This window comes from Balaenoptera physalus (assembly GCF_965194825.1).
Source record: "Balaenoptera physalus genome assembly, chromosome: 2".
NCBI classification, from domain to species: Eukaryota; Metazoa; Chordata; class Mammalia; order Artiodactyla; family Balaenopteridae; genus Balaenoptera; species Balaenoptera physalus.
The window spans coordinates 17,392,865-17,405,951 of NC_138883.1; the positions used below are offsets into that span (position 1 = coordinate 17,392,865).

At 38.4% G+C, this 13,087-nt stretch overlaps 1 long non-coding RNA gene across 1 annotated transcript in view; it reads right to left on the minus strand.

Annotated features, from left to right (window-relative positions):
• The window catches only part of LOC309655808, a 30,305-nt gene extending 17,853 nt beyond the window's left edge, over positions 1–12,452 (minus strand). Inside the window, exon 1 of the long non-coding RNA XR_014261012.1 lies at positions 8,619–12,452. This is a non-coding gene — a long non-coding RNA (uncharacterized lncRNA). The remainder of the gene's footprint in view (positions 1–8,618) is intronic.
• Between the last annotated feature and the right edge of the window lie 635 nt (positions 12,453–13,087).

The window sequence follows — 13,087 nt, forward strand, 5'->3', positions numbered from 1 at the left end:
CTTTTCTTTTACAGCTTTATTGGAGTATAATTGCTTTACAATGGTGTGTTAGTTTCTGCTTTATAACAAAGTGAATCAGCTATATGTATACATATATCCCCATATCCCCTCCCTCTTGTGTCTCCCTCCCACCGTCCCTATCCCACCTTTCTAGATGGTCACAAAGCACCGAGCTGATCTCCCTGTGCTATGTGGCTGCTTCCCACTAGCTATCTATTTTACATTTGGTAGTGTATATATGTCATGCCACTCTCTCACTTCGTCCCAGCTTACCCTTCTCCATCCCCATGTTCTCAAGTCCATTCTGTACGTCTCCATCTTTATTCCTGTCCTGCCCCTAGGTTCTTCAGAAGCATCTTTTTTTAGATTCCTTATATATGTGTTAGAATATGGTATTTGTTTTTTCCTTTCTGACTTTCTTCACTCTGTATGACAGACTCTAGGTCCATCCACCTACTAAAAATAACTCAATTTCGTTTCTTTTTATGGCTGAGTAATATTCCATTGTATATATGTGCCACATCTTCTTTACCCATTCATCTGTTGATGGACACTTAGGTTGCTTCAATGTCCTGGCTACTGTAAATAGAGCTGCAATGAATATTGTGGTACATGACTCTTTTTGAATTATGGTTCTCTCAGGGTATATGACCAGTAGTGGGATTGCTGGGTCATACGGTAGTTCTATTTTTAGTTTTCTAAGTAACCTCCATACTGTTTTCCATAGTGGCTGTATCAATTTACATTCTCACTGACAGCACAAGAGGGTTCCCTTTTCTCCACACCATCTCCCGCATTTATTTTTTGTAGATATTTTGATGATGGCCATTCTGACTGGTGTGAGATGATGACTCATTGTAGTTTTGATTTGCATTTCTCTAATGATTAGTGATGTTGAGGATCCTTTCATGTGTTTGTTGGCAATCTGTATATCTTCTTTGGAGAAATGTCTATTTAGGTCTTCTGCCCACTTTTGGATTGGGATGTTTGTTTTTTTGATATTGAGCTGCATGAGCTGCTTGCAAATTTTGGAGATTAATCCTTTGTCAATTGCTTCATTTGCAAATATTTTCTCCCATTCTGAGGGTTGTCTTTTTGTCTTGTTTATGGTTTCCTTTACTGTGCAAAAGCTTTTAAGTTTCATTAGGTCCCATTTGTTTATTTTTTTTTTTAATTTATTTCCATTTCTCTAGGAGGTGGGTCAAAAAGGATCTTGCTGTGATTTATGTCATACAGTGTTCTGCTTATGTTTTCCTCTAAGAGTTTTATATGTCAGGCATTACATTTAGGTCTTTAATCCATTTTGAGTTTATTTTTGTGTATGGTGTTAGGAAGTGTTCTAATTTCATTCTTTTACATGTAGCTGTCCAGTTTTCCCAGCACCATTTATTGAGGAGGCTGTCTTTTCTCCATTGTGCATTCTTGTTTCCTTTAGCAAATAAAAGGTGACCGTATGTGTGTGGGTTTATCTCTGGGCTTACTATCCTGTTCCATTGATCTATATTTCTGTTTTTGTGCCGGTACCATTCTGTGATGATTACTGTAGCTTTGTAGTATAGTCTGAAGTCCAGGAGCCTGATTCCTCCAGCTCCGTTTTACTTTCTCAAGATTGCTTTAGCTATTTGGGGTCTTTTGTGTTTCCATACAAATTGTGAATTTTTTGTTCTAGTTCTGTGAAAACTGCCATTGGTAGTTTGATAGGATTGCATTGAATCTGTACATAGCTTTGGGTAGTATAGTCATTTTCACAATGTTGATTCTTCCAATCCAAGAACATGGTTTATCTCTCCATGTGTTTGTATCATCGTTAATTTCTTTCATCAGTTTCTTATAGTTTTCTGCATACAGGTTTTTGTCTCCTTAGGTAGGTTTATCCCTAGGTATTTTATTCTTTTTGTTTCAATGGTAAATGGGAGTGTTTCCTTAATTTCTCTTTCAGAATTTTCATCATTAATATATAGGAATGCAAGAGCTTTCTGTGCATTAATTTTGTATCCTGTTACTTTAGCAAATTCATTGCTTAACTCTAGTAGTTTTCCGGTAGCAACTTTAGGATTCTTTATGTATAGTATCATGTCATCTGCAAATAGTGACAGTTTTACTTCTTCTTTTCCAATTTGGATTCCTTTTTCTTCTTTTTCTTCTCTGATTGATGTGACTAAAACTTCCAAAACTATGTTGAACAGTATTGGTGAGAGTGGGCAACCTTGTATTTTTCCTGATCTTAGAGGAAATGGTTTCAATTTTTCACCATTGAGAACAATGTTTGCCATATATGGCCTTTATTATACAGAAGTAACTTCTCTCTATGCCTACTTTATGGAGAGTTTTTATCATAAATCGGTGTTGAATTCTGTTGAAAGCTTTTTCTGCATCTATTGAGATGATCATATGGTTTTTCTCCTTCAGTTTGTTAATATGGTTTATCACATTGATTGGTTTGCATACATTGAAGAATTCTTGCATTCCTGGGATAAACCCCAGTTGATCATGGTGTATGATCCTTTTAATGTGCTGTTAGATTCTGTTTGCTAGTATTTTGTTGAGGATTTTTGCATCTCTGTTCATCAGTAATATTGGCCTGTAGTTTTCTTTGTGACATCGCTGTCTGTTTTTGGTATCAGAGTGATGGTGGCCTTGTAGAATGAGTTTGGGAGTGTTCCTCCCTTTGCCATATTTTGGAAGAGTGTGAGAAGGATAGGTGTTAGCTCTTTTCTAAATGTTTGAGAGAATTCGCCTGTTTTTTCAAGAGTTTGAGAAGGATAGGTGTTAGCTCTTCTCTAAATGTTTGATAGAATTCACCTGTGAATCCATCTGGTCCTGGGATTTTGTTTGTTGGAAGATTTTAAACCACAGTTTTAATTTCAGTGCTGGTGATTGGTCTGTTTATATTTTCTATTCCTTCCTGTCTCAGTCTTGGAAGGTTGTGCTTTTCTAAGAATGTGTCCATTTCTTCCAGGTTGTCCCTTTTATTGGCATATAGTTGCTTGTAATAATCTCTCATGATTCTTTGTATTTCTGCAGAGGCAGTTGTTACTTCTCCTTTTTCATTTCTAATTCTATTGATTTGAGTCTTGATGAGTTTTTTCCTTGATGAGTCTGGCTAGTGGTTTATCAATTTTTTTTTAATCTTCTCAAAGAACAAGCTTTCAGTTTTATTGAGCTTTGTTATCATTTCCTTCATTTCTTTTTCATTTATTTCTGATCTGATCTTTATGATTTGTTTCCTTCTGGTAACTTTGGGTTTTTTTGTTGTTCTTCTTCTTCTTTCTCTATTTGCTTTAGGTGTAAGGTTAAGGTGTTTATTTGAGATGTTTCTTGTTTCTTGAGGTAGGATTTTATTGCTATAAACTTCCGTCTTAGAAGTGCTTTTGCTGCATCCCATAGGTTTTGGGTTGTCATTTTTTCACTGTCATTTGTTTCTAGGTATTTTCTGATTTCCTCTTTGATTTCTTCAGTGATCTTTTTGTTAGTTAGTAGTGTGTTGTTTAACCTCAATGTGTTTCTATTTTTTTACAGATTTTTTCCTCTAATTGGTATCTACTCTCAAAGTGTTGTGGTCAGAAAAGATTCTTGATATGATTTCAATTATCCTAAATTTCCCAACGCTTGATTTGTGACCCAAGATATGACCTATCCTGGAGAATGTTCCATGAGCACTCGAGAAGAAAGTGTATTCTGTTGTTTTTGGATGGAATGTCCTATAAATATCAACTAAGTCCATCTTGTTTAATGTGTCATTTAAAGCTGTGTTTCCTTATTTATTTTCATTTTGGATGATCTCTTTCCATTGGTGAAAGTCGGGTGTTAAAATCCCCTACTATGAGTGTGTTACAGTCGATTTCCCCTTTTATGGCTGTTAGCTTTGGCCTTATGTATTGAGGTGCTCCTATGTTGGGTGCATATATATATATACAATTGTTATATCTTCTTCCTGTTTTTATCACTCGACCAGTATGTAGTGTCCTTCCTTGTTTCTTGTAATAGTCTTTATTTTAAAATCTATTTTGTTTGATATGAGAATTGCTACTCTAGTTTTCTTTTGATTTCCATTTGCATGGAATATCTTTTTCCATCCCCTCACTTTCCGTCTGCACATATCCCTAGGTCTGAAGTGTGTCTCTTTTAGACAGCATATATATGGGTCTTGTTTTTGTATTAATTCAGCCAGTCTATGTCTTTTGGTTGGAGCAATTTATCCATTTACATTTTAGGTAATTATCGATATATATGTTCCTATTACCATTTTCTTAATTGTTTTGTGTTTGTTACTGTAGGTCTTTTTCTTCTCTTGTATTTCCTGCCTAGAGAAGTTCCTTTAGCATTTGTTTTAAAGCTGGTTTGGTGGTGCTGAATTCTCTTAGCTTTTGCTTGTCTGTAAAGGTTTTAATTTCCTCCATCGAATCTGAATGTGATCCTTGCTGGCTAGAATAATCTTAGTTGTAGATTTTTCCCTTTCATCACTGTAAATATGTCCTGCCACTCCCTTCTGGCTTGCAGAATTTCTGCTGAAAAATCAGCTGTTAACCTTATGGGGATTCCATTGTATGTTATTTCTTGTTTTTCCCTTGTTGCTTTTGATATATTTTCTTTGTATTTAATTTTTGATAGTTTGATTAATATGTGTCTTGGCGTGTTTCACCTTGGATTTATCCTGTATGGGACTCTCTGTGCTTCCTGAAATTGATTTCCTATTTCTTTTCCCATATTAGGGAAGTTTTCAACTATAATCTCTTCAAATATTTTCTCAGTCCCTTTCTTTTTCTCTTCTTCTTCTGGGAGCACTATAATTCGAATCTTGGTGTGTTTAATGTTGTCCCAGAGGTCTCTAAGACTATCTTCAATTCTTTTCTTTCTTTTTTCTTTATTCTGCTCTGAGGTAGTTATTTCCACTATTTTATCTTCCAGCTCACTTATCCGTTCTTCTGCCTCAGTTATTCTGCTACTGATTCCTTCTAGAGTATTTTTAATTTCATTTATTGTGTTGTTCATCATTGTTTGTTTGCTCTTTCCTTCTTCTAGGTCCTTGTTAAACGTTTCTTGTATTTTCTCCATTCTGTTTCCAAGATTTTGGATCATCTTTACTATCCTTACTCTGAACTCTTTTTCAGGTAGACTGCCTATTTCCTCTTCCTTTGTTTGGTCTGGTGGGTTTTTAGCTTGCTCCTTCATCTGCTATGTGTTTCTCTGTCTTCTCATTTTGCTTAACTTACTGTGTTTGGGGTCTCCTTTTCTCAGGCTGCAGGTTCGTAGTTCCTGTTGTTTTTGGTGTCTGCCCCCAGTTGCTATGGTTGGTTCAGTGGGTTGTGCAGGTTTCCTTGTGGAGGGGACTGGTGCATGTGTTCTGGTGGATGAGGCTGGATCTTGTGTTTATGGTGGGCAGGACCATGTGTAGTGGTGTGTTTTTGGGTGTCTGTGCCCTTATTATGATTTTAGGCAGCCTCTCTGCTAATGGGTGGGGCTGTGTTCCTGTCTTGCTAGTTGTTTGGCATAGGATGTACAGCACTGTAGCTTGCTGGTCGTTGAGTGGAGCTGGGTCTTAGCATTGAGATGGAGATCTCTGGAAGAGTTTTTGCCATTTGATATTACATGGAGCCGAGAGGTCTCTGGTGGACCAATGTCCTGAACGTGGCTTTCCCACCTCAGAGGCAGAGGCCTAACACCCGGCTGGAGCATCAAGACCCTTCAGTCACACAGCTCAGAGGAAAAGTGAGACAAAAAGAATGAGAAAATAAAATAAAATAAATTATTAAAATAAAGAAAAAAGTTATTAAACATAAAAAAAAATTAAAAAGTAATTTTAAAAAATGGAAGAAAGAATAAAGAGAACAACCAAACCATAAAACAAATCCACCAATGATAACATGTGCTAAAAACTATGCTAAAAAGACAAAACAAAAGAAACAAACAAAAACAAACGGACAGACAGAACCCTAGGATAAATGGTAAAAGCAAAGCTATACAGACAAAATCACGCAAAGGTACATACACATACACATTCACAAAAAGAGAAAAAGGAAAACAATATCTATATCTATATATATATATATATATATATAAAAGGAAGAGAGCAACCAAATCAATAACCAAATCTACCAATGATAATAAGTTCTAAATACTAAACTATGATAAACATAAAACCAGAAACAAGTTAGACACAGACAGCAAACCCCAAGTCTACAGTTGTTCCCAATATCCACCGCCTAAATTTTGGGGCGATTCATTGTCCATTCAAGTATTCCAGAGATGCAGGGTACATCAAGTTGATTGTGGAGATTTAATCCTCTGCTCCTGAGGCTGTTGGGAGAAATTTCCCTTTCTCTTCTTTGTTCACTCAGCTCCTGGGGTTCAGCTTTGGATTTGGATCCGCCTCTACATGTAGGTGGCCTGAGAGCATATGTTCTTCACTCAGACAGGACGGGGTTAAAATAGCAGCAGATTAGGGGGCTCTGGCTCACTCAGGCCAGGGGTAGAGATGGGTACGGATGCAGGGTGAGCCTGTGGCAGCAGAAGCTGCCATGACATTGCACCAGCCTGAGGCGCGCCGTGTATTCTCCCGGGGAAGTAGTCCCTGGATCACGGGACCCTGGCAGTGGTGGGCTGCACAGGCTCCCGGGAGGGGAGGTGTGGAGAGTGACCTGTGCTCGCACACAGGCTTCTTGGTGGCGGCAGCAGCAGCCTTAGCGTCTCACGCCCGTCTCTGGGGTCCGTGCTGATGGCCGCGGCTCACGCCCGTCTCTGGAGCTCGTTTAGGCGGCACTCTGAATCCCCTCTCCTCGCGCACCAGGAAACAAAGAGGCAAGAAAAAGTCTCTTGCCTCTTCGGCAGCTCCAGACTTTTCCCCGGGCTCCCTCCCGGCTAGCTGTGGTGCTCTAGCCCCTTCAGGCTGTGTTCACGCCGCCAACCCCAGTCCTCTCCCTTCGATCCGACCGAAGCCTGAGCCTCAGCTCCCAGCCCCGCCCGTCCTGGCGGGTGAGCAGACAAGCCTCTCGGGCTGGTGAGTGCTGCTCAGCGCCGAGCCTCTGTGCGGGAGTCTCTCCGCTTTGCCCTCCGCACCCCTGTGGCTGCACTCTCCTCCGCGGCTCCGAAGCTTCCCCCCTCCGCCACCCGCAGTCTCTGCCCGCAAAGGGGCTTCCTAGTGTGTGGACACCTTTCCTCCTTAACAGCTCCCTCCCACTGGTGCAGGTGCCGTCCCTATTCTTTTGTCTCTGTTTTTTCTTTTTTCTTTTGCCCTAGCCAAGTATGTGGGGAGTTTCTTGCCTTTTTGGGAGTTCTGAGGTCTTCTGCCAGCATTCAGTAGATGTTCTGTAGGAGCTGTTCCACATGTAGATGTATTTCTGATGTATTTGTGGGGAGGAAGGTGATCTCCATGTCTTACTCCTCTGCCATCTTGAAGGTCTCCTGTGTCCAATTTTTAAACACCTGAAAGCAAATCATTCTCTAGTTTAGCTTTAATGTTGACAGGGAATGGCAGAAACTTCTTCACATTAGAGAGTTCAACCACTGGGAAAAAAAGGCTGAATGAAATATTTTTCAGTATCAAAGACCAAAGAGATCTTACAGTTTCTTATAAAGGATAATCAACCATGTTTCTTTCTTAGCTCTTGCCTAACTATAAAATATGCTTCTCCGTTCATTTAAGAAACAAAAGAAGGATTGTAATTTGCTACACAAAATCAAATATAATTTAATGTCAGTGAACTAACTAATTACAGTATTTACTATTTCAAGTTGCACTTTACCACCATGGCTAGCTGGGCTTAATTGAATCTCTCTAACAGAGATGGGCTCAGTAGTCTGAAATCCTACTGATTCCAAAGTCAGGCTAGGGGCCAATACTACTTGTTTTCTGCTATACTTATATATTTTAAGTAGTATTAAAGTTGAGGCACAAAAATGAAGTTAATAAAACGCCATGAAAACAACACGGATTTGAAGTGGTGTTTTAGGACAAGGGTTGCTTTGATATTGATCATGTCATTTCTTGCTAAAAACCTTCTCCATAATATCCTCCTTTCAATGGCCATGACTAAGCATGCCCACATTCCCATGCTGTCCTCAGCCCTGATGAAGGACAACAGCTGACCTATGTTCCCTTTGATCCAAGCCCAAATCAGCCTGGTTGGTGATAGTAGAAGATTGAGACCCCATGGGCTAATTGTTGTGGTAAGAGCAAGATTATTGAAAGGAAGCTAGAGTTGGGCTTCAACAATTTGAAAACTTCTTGGAGTTTTGTTTATTTATTTATTTGTTTCTTTGTTCGTTTTCAGCTTATGCCTCTATGTTTTGTATTTAGGGGCCATTGATAGCTTCTCCTGGCTTTCATAGATTCTATCCAGGGGCTCTATAAACTCCCTGATGGCAATTAGGCTGACTTTCATATCCACATAAATAAAATAGAAATAAATGCTAAACATATCATTTGAGGATTATTTGGTTAGTTTCAAAGACAGAATAAGTATGTTCAAATTTTACATTAGTGGTTATTTCATTTCTGTCCTAAAAGCACAGTCATGTGCTTGGAGACCATAGGGATCACTTAGGTCACATAGTCTCTGGGACAAGCTCAGTTTGGGTCATTAGAAGTAGTCTGGCTGGTAAAGCCCAAGATTTTTCACTGGATGGTGCACTTATGCCAGCAGTAACTCTTGTCTTCAGATTTCCCCTGCTTACCTATGAGAAACTGTTATGAAGCTACCTTTAGGAACAACTTGTTTCAGGGAGATAGATAGCACCAAATAAATTTCTCTGCAAGCTGGAATTGAATAGCTAAGAAACTGAGGGAAGGAGCAGTAGCGCTAAATGCTTAGATCAGAGATTTGCAAACTACAACCTATTTTCTGTGTAAAACCCATGAACTCAGGTTTGTAAAAAGCAAAACACACACTCAGCACAGCAAGACAGACCCCCCACAAAACAGTAACAAAGAATATGCTTGCAGGTGGCCTGTGAAGCCTAAAATATTTACTATCTGGTCATTTACAATAAAGTTTGCCAACCCTTGACCTAAAGGAACCAGTAATAATCAGCATTGTATATTGCAAGCGGAAAGAAACCACATCTGGATAATCTAAGAGAATTATTACAAAGACCATGTAGCTGATAGGTACTCTGGGAGCTTTGTAGACCAGGCTTGAAAGCTCCAGGTTAGAGGAATTTTTAATCATGTAGTAGAACTTGTCCATGAAAACTTGTCCACTGTTGCTATTGTAAGGCACCAGACACCACAGCCTGTCCCACCAATTCTATCATCTGCCAACACTGTCCCTGGAACTGCAATTGGAAACAGACAGTGCCGGAAACAGGATATAGGGGACATTGCTCCTCCTGTCCTCACCAAAATAGATTGCCGACAGTCCCTGCTCTTTCACATAATTAGTTTCTGCTGGATTTGCATGATTAGTGGAGCCTTGCTCATATTTCTGTGTCTTAAATATAAGGGATGCCAGGAAAATGGTAAATACTATATTTGTTAGCTATTGTTGTTATTGTGGTTCATATTATCCCAGCTATCAGGCACAATAAAGTGATTTGGTACCTTAGTAAGACCATAGGCAACCCAACAATTTAATAGAACAGAGGCCATTAATAGTAGGCAAAAGCAAACTGGTAGAGAAAGGAAAATGGATTAAATGTGTAGAAAGAAACACAGGTGCCATGAGAAATTATCCCCCAAGAGAGGGCTGCTTGATGATATTTTAGTTCCCTTTCTAGTTGTCACAAAGCTTAACTGAATTAGGGTTTCTGTTGGATTTCCATGAGACTCTCACTAATTTTCTAGGTAGACACATTTTTATATAAACTCATGTGAAGAGGATATATTTACAACCTGATGAATTCTAACTGGAAAGTCGTCTCTGTTTCTCCGCACCCACTCCTCATATTATTTAGTAATCTTACAGTTACAAGTAACAGAAACACACCTCAAACTAACTAAAAAGGGATTTTAGGTGTCTCATGATACCCAAATATAGGAATGATATGATCCTTAGGATTTTGTGTACCTGTTACTAGTCTTGACTTCTCCCTGTACTTCCTTTTAATTGGTTTGCTCAGTACAGACAGACTTTAAACAAAAACAAACAAACAAACAAAAAGACATGTGGAAGTCATAACAAATGACCCTCTGGGCTTTAACTTTCACATTTTTAGCCACAGAAAAGAAAGATAAGTATGTTTAATCCATCTGAAGTCGAAAATCTTGGTGAAATAACTCACTGACCTAACTTGTAAGGTCTGTCTCAGGTCAAGATGGAAGCTTCTATCTGTAGCCTAAGTTGGGTACTTTTTCTTACATACATATATAAAGGCACAAAATATAGCTTATACTTCTAGGAATACATAATATAATAGCAAAGTTATATGTAGTCATAACACAATGGTAAGTGCTGTAATAAAGTGATAAGCTGATGCATTGCTTAGCACATCCAGTAAGAAACAGGAGATTCAGAATTAAGATTTCTTCTTTAACTAGGTACCATACTCTTCTCAGAAGTCATGTAAGTCATGTAAGGTACAAATAAACCAGATATCTCTTTGTAATTAATATGAGGATATTTAACTTGAGATTTATAAGGCAAACACATACATGTAATTTGAGAACAGTTGATTCCACAATATAGAATGACCACCCAGCAGCCTATTGCCATTCATTTAACTAAAATATAATGATATAATTATATGAAGGACTCAGAAAAGAACTTTTTATTCTCTTTCTCCAAGAATGTGTAAAAACCGTAATCCAAATGTCACTGAAAGAATGGTCTCTGGGCTGATACTTTTCCAGATTTATTTTAAGTTGTCTAGCATTTTTGTTCCTTATCTGCACAGCTGTGTCTACTGACTTAATCATGGTATTGAAAGGGACATTCATTCTTTCATAATTTGGCAAATGGAACATCTTTAGGATTAGAGTCAAATGCAACAAGAGATTCTGTATTGGAAAGCAGTTTTGGAAAACTTGTATTCTCTGCATGACATTAAGTATCCATTCTGGCAACAGCAACTCATGGGGTTCTCTGTTTAACCATTCCATGGCTACATGAAGCTTTAGAGAAAGAAGAAGGGAGCCACTGATCCAATAATCAATCTGGGTGGGTGTCTCAGAAGAGATGGCATTTGAACCATCCGTGAAAGAAAATTCAGACTTACATAGTGATATATAAGCAGTTACTGAAATAGATGCCAATTTCTTAGCCAGTGCTACACTCTTTCAACAATTAACTGAATTAACAATTAGCTGAACTAGTTGACACTGATCTGTACTTAGGGGCAATAACAATCTATCAAAATCTTGAATTATGTAGTAACTTTTCTGAGGTATAGGAAAACCCTTCATTATAGTTCTTAACTTGGCTCTTGATTGAGGTTTTAATTCAAATTCTGTAGATTACCTTTGATCTAACAATTTTACAATGTAATTTTTTTCTGATAAATTCCCAGAGAAACATAGCTCATTTAGATGGACAGGAGAAGGGGCAGAAGAAATAGAAGAAACTAAGTGGGCTGCGTAGGTTAAGCAGAGTAGGAAGAGAGACAGAGGTACAAAGTGATATCTGACTTAGAAGGTTACAGAGTCTTTGAGACTCTCTTGGAATTATGAGAACTCAGCATATCAGTTCAGGAAGCTGACATCTGAGTGTTTGGTGCTTTGTCTCCTAATTTTTCTAGAGTGCAAAAAGTTAGAATTATATTACAACTCTATATAGGAAACAGGAGTTCTTCTTGGAAGACTTTGCTGTTTTGACATAGATAAACCATTGCCCAATAAGAAAGAGGCTGTTTCTTTTGTTCAACATATGTCTGTTTGTACATAGTATCTCAAGCTCCCTGATGAAGCAGAAGCTAAAAATGGGTGATATGATCAATGACCCAACCAATGTTGAATCCAAAACACAAATAAAGCAAAATGACCCTCTTTCACAAAATGATAAGACAGGGAGTTCCCTTATAAAAATTTTGTATGGGAATGGAGACTTAACTAAGCCTATGCTTCCATTCACTCCCTTTCTTTATACATCAACAGAAACAGAAGACCATCCAGGACAAAGCAAAAACATATGAAACAATACCTTGTAATTAATATAAGGATTTTTTATATATAGACAAAGGTGTAATGACATTATACAAAGACTATTTCTAATTGTCTGACACAAAATCCTATTTCGTTACAAATCTTAGAATAACAAAATCAGACTTCCCTGGTGGTGCAGTGGTTAAGAATCCATCTGCCAATTCAGGGGACAAGGGTTAGATCCCTGGTCCAGGAAGATCCCACATGCCGTGGAGCAACTAAGCCCGTGCGCCACAACTACTGAGACCGTGCTCTAGAGCCTGTGAGCCACAACTACTGAGCCTGTGTGCCACAACAACTGAAGCCCGCGTGCCACAACTACTGAAGCCCGTGCACCTAGAGCCCGTGCTCCACAACAAGAGAAGCCACCACAATGAGAAACCCGAGCACCACACGAAGAGTAGCCCCCGCTCACCCCGTAACTAGAGAAAGCCTGTGCGTAGCAACGAAGACCCAATGCAGCAAAACATAAAATAAATAAATTTATTAAAAAAAAATAACAAAATAGCTCAGCAATGAGATGCAAAGAATTTAGTCAGATCTCAAATCCTCGTTGATCCATAAGAGGGTCTTTTTTTTTTATTCTCACAGGTTGGAGAATTGGGCAAAATACTCTTTTCATCAATATACACATGGTTTATTGTTTATTTTGTTTCACTCAGTGTCTAGGCAAGGCCACCCGTGAGATAAGACAGAATTGGAAAGTTATAAAAATAGTGTAATCTGTGGGTTCCTGGAAAAATAACTCATGGCTATAATTTTTCAATTTATCCCCTCCATTACCCTGCTTGGTGCCTTCTCCAAAGTAAGCATTTGTTTCTTGGATTAAGAAAGTTACAACAGAGTCAAAAAGTTTAATACACACACTACAATTCAAATGATCAAGTTATTATCTATAAATATAACTATAAACATACACAGACACACACATATATATATACACATATATACACACACACACATATATATACACATACACACACACACACACACACACACACACACACACACACA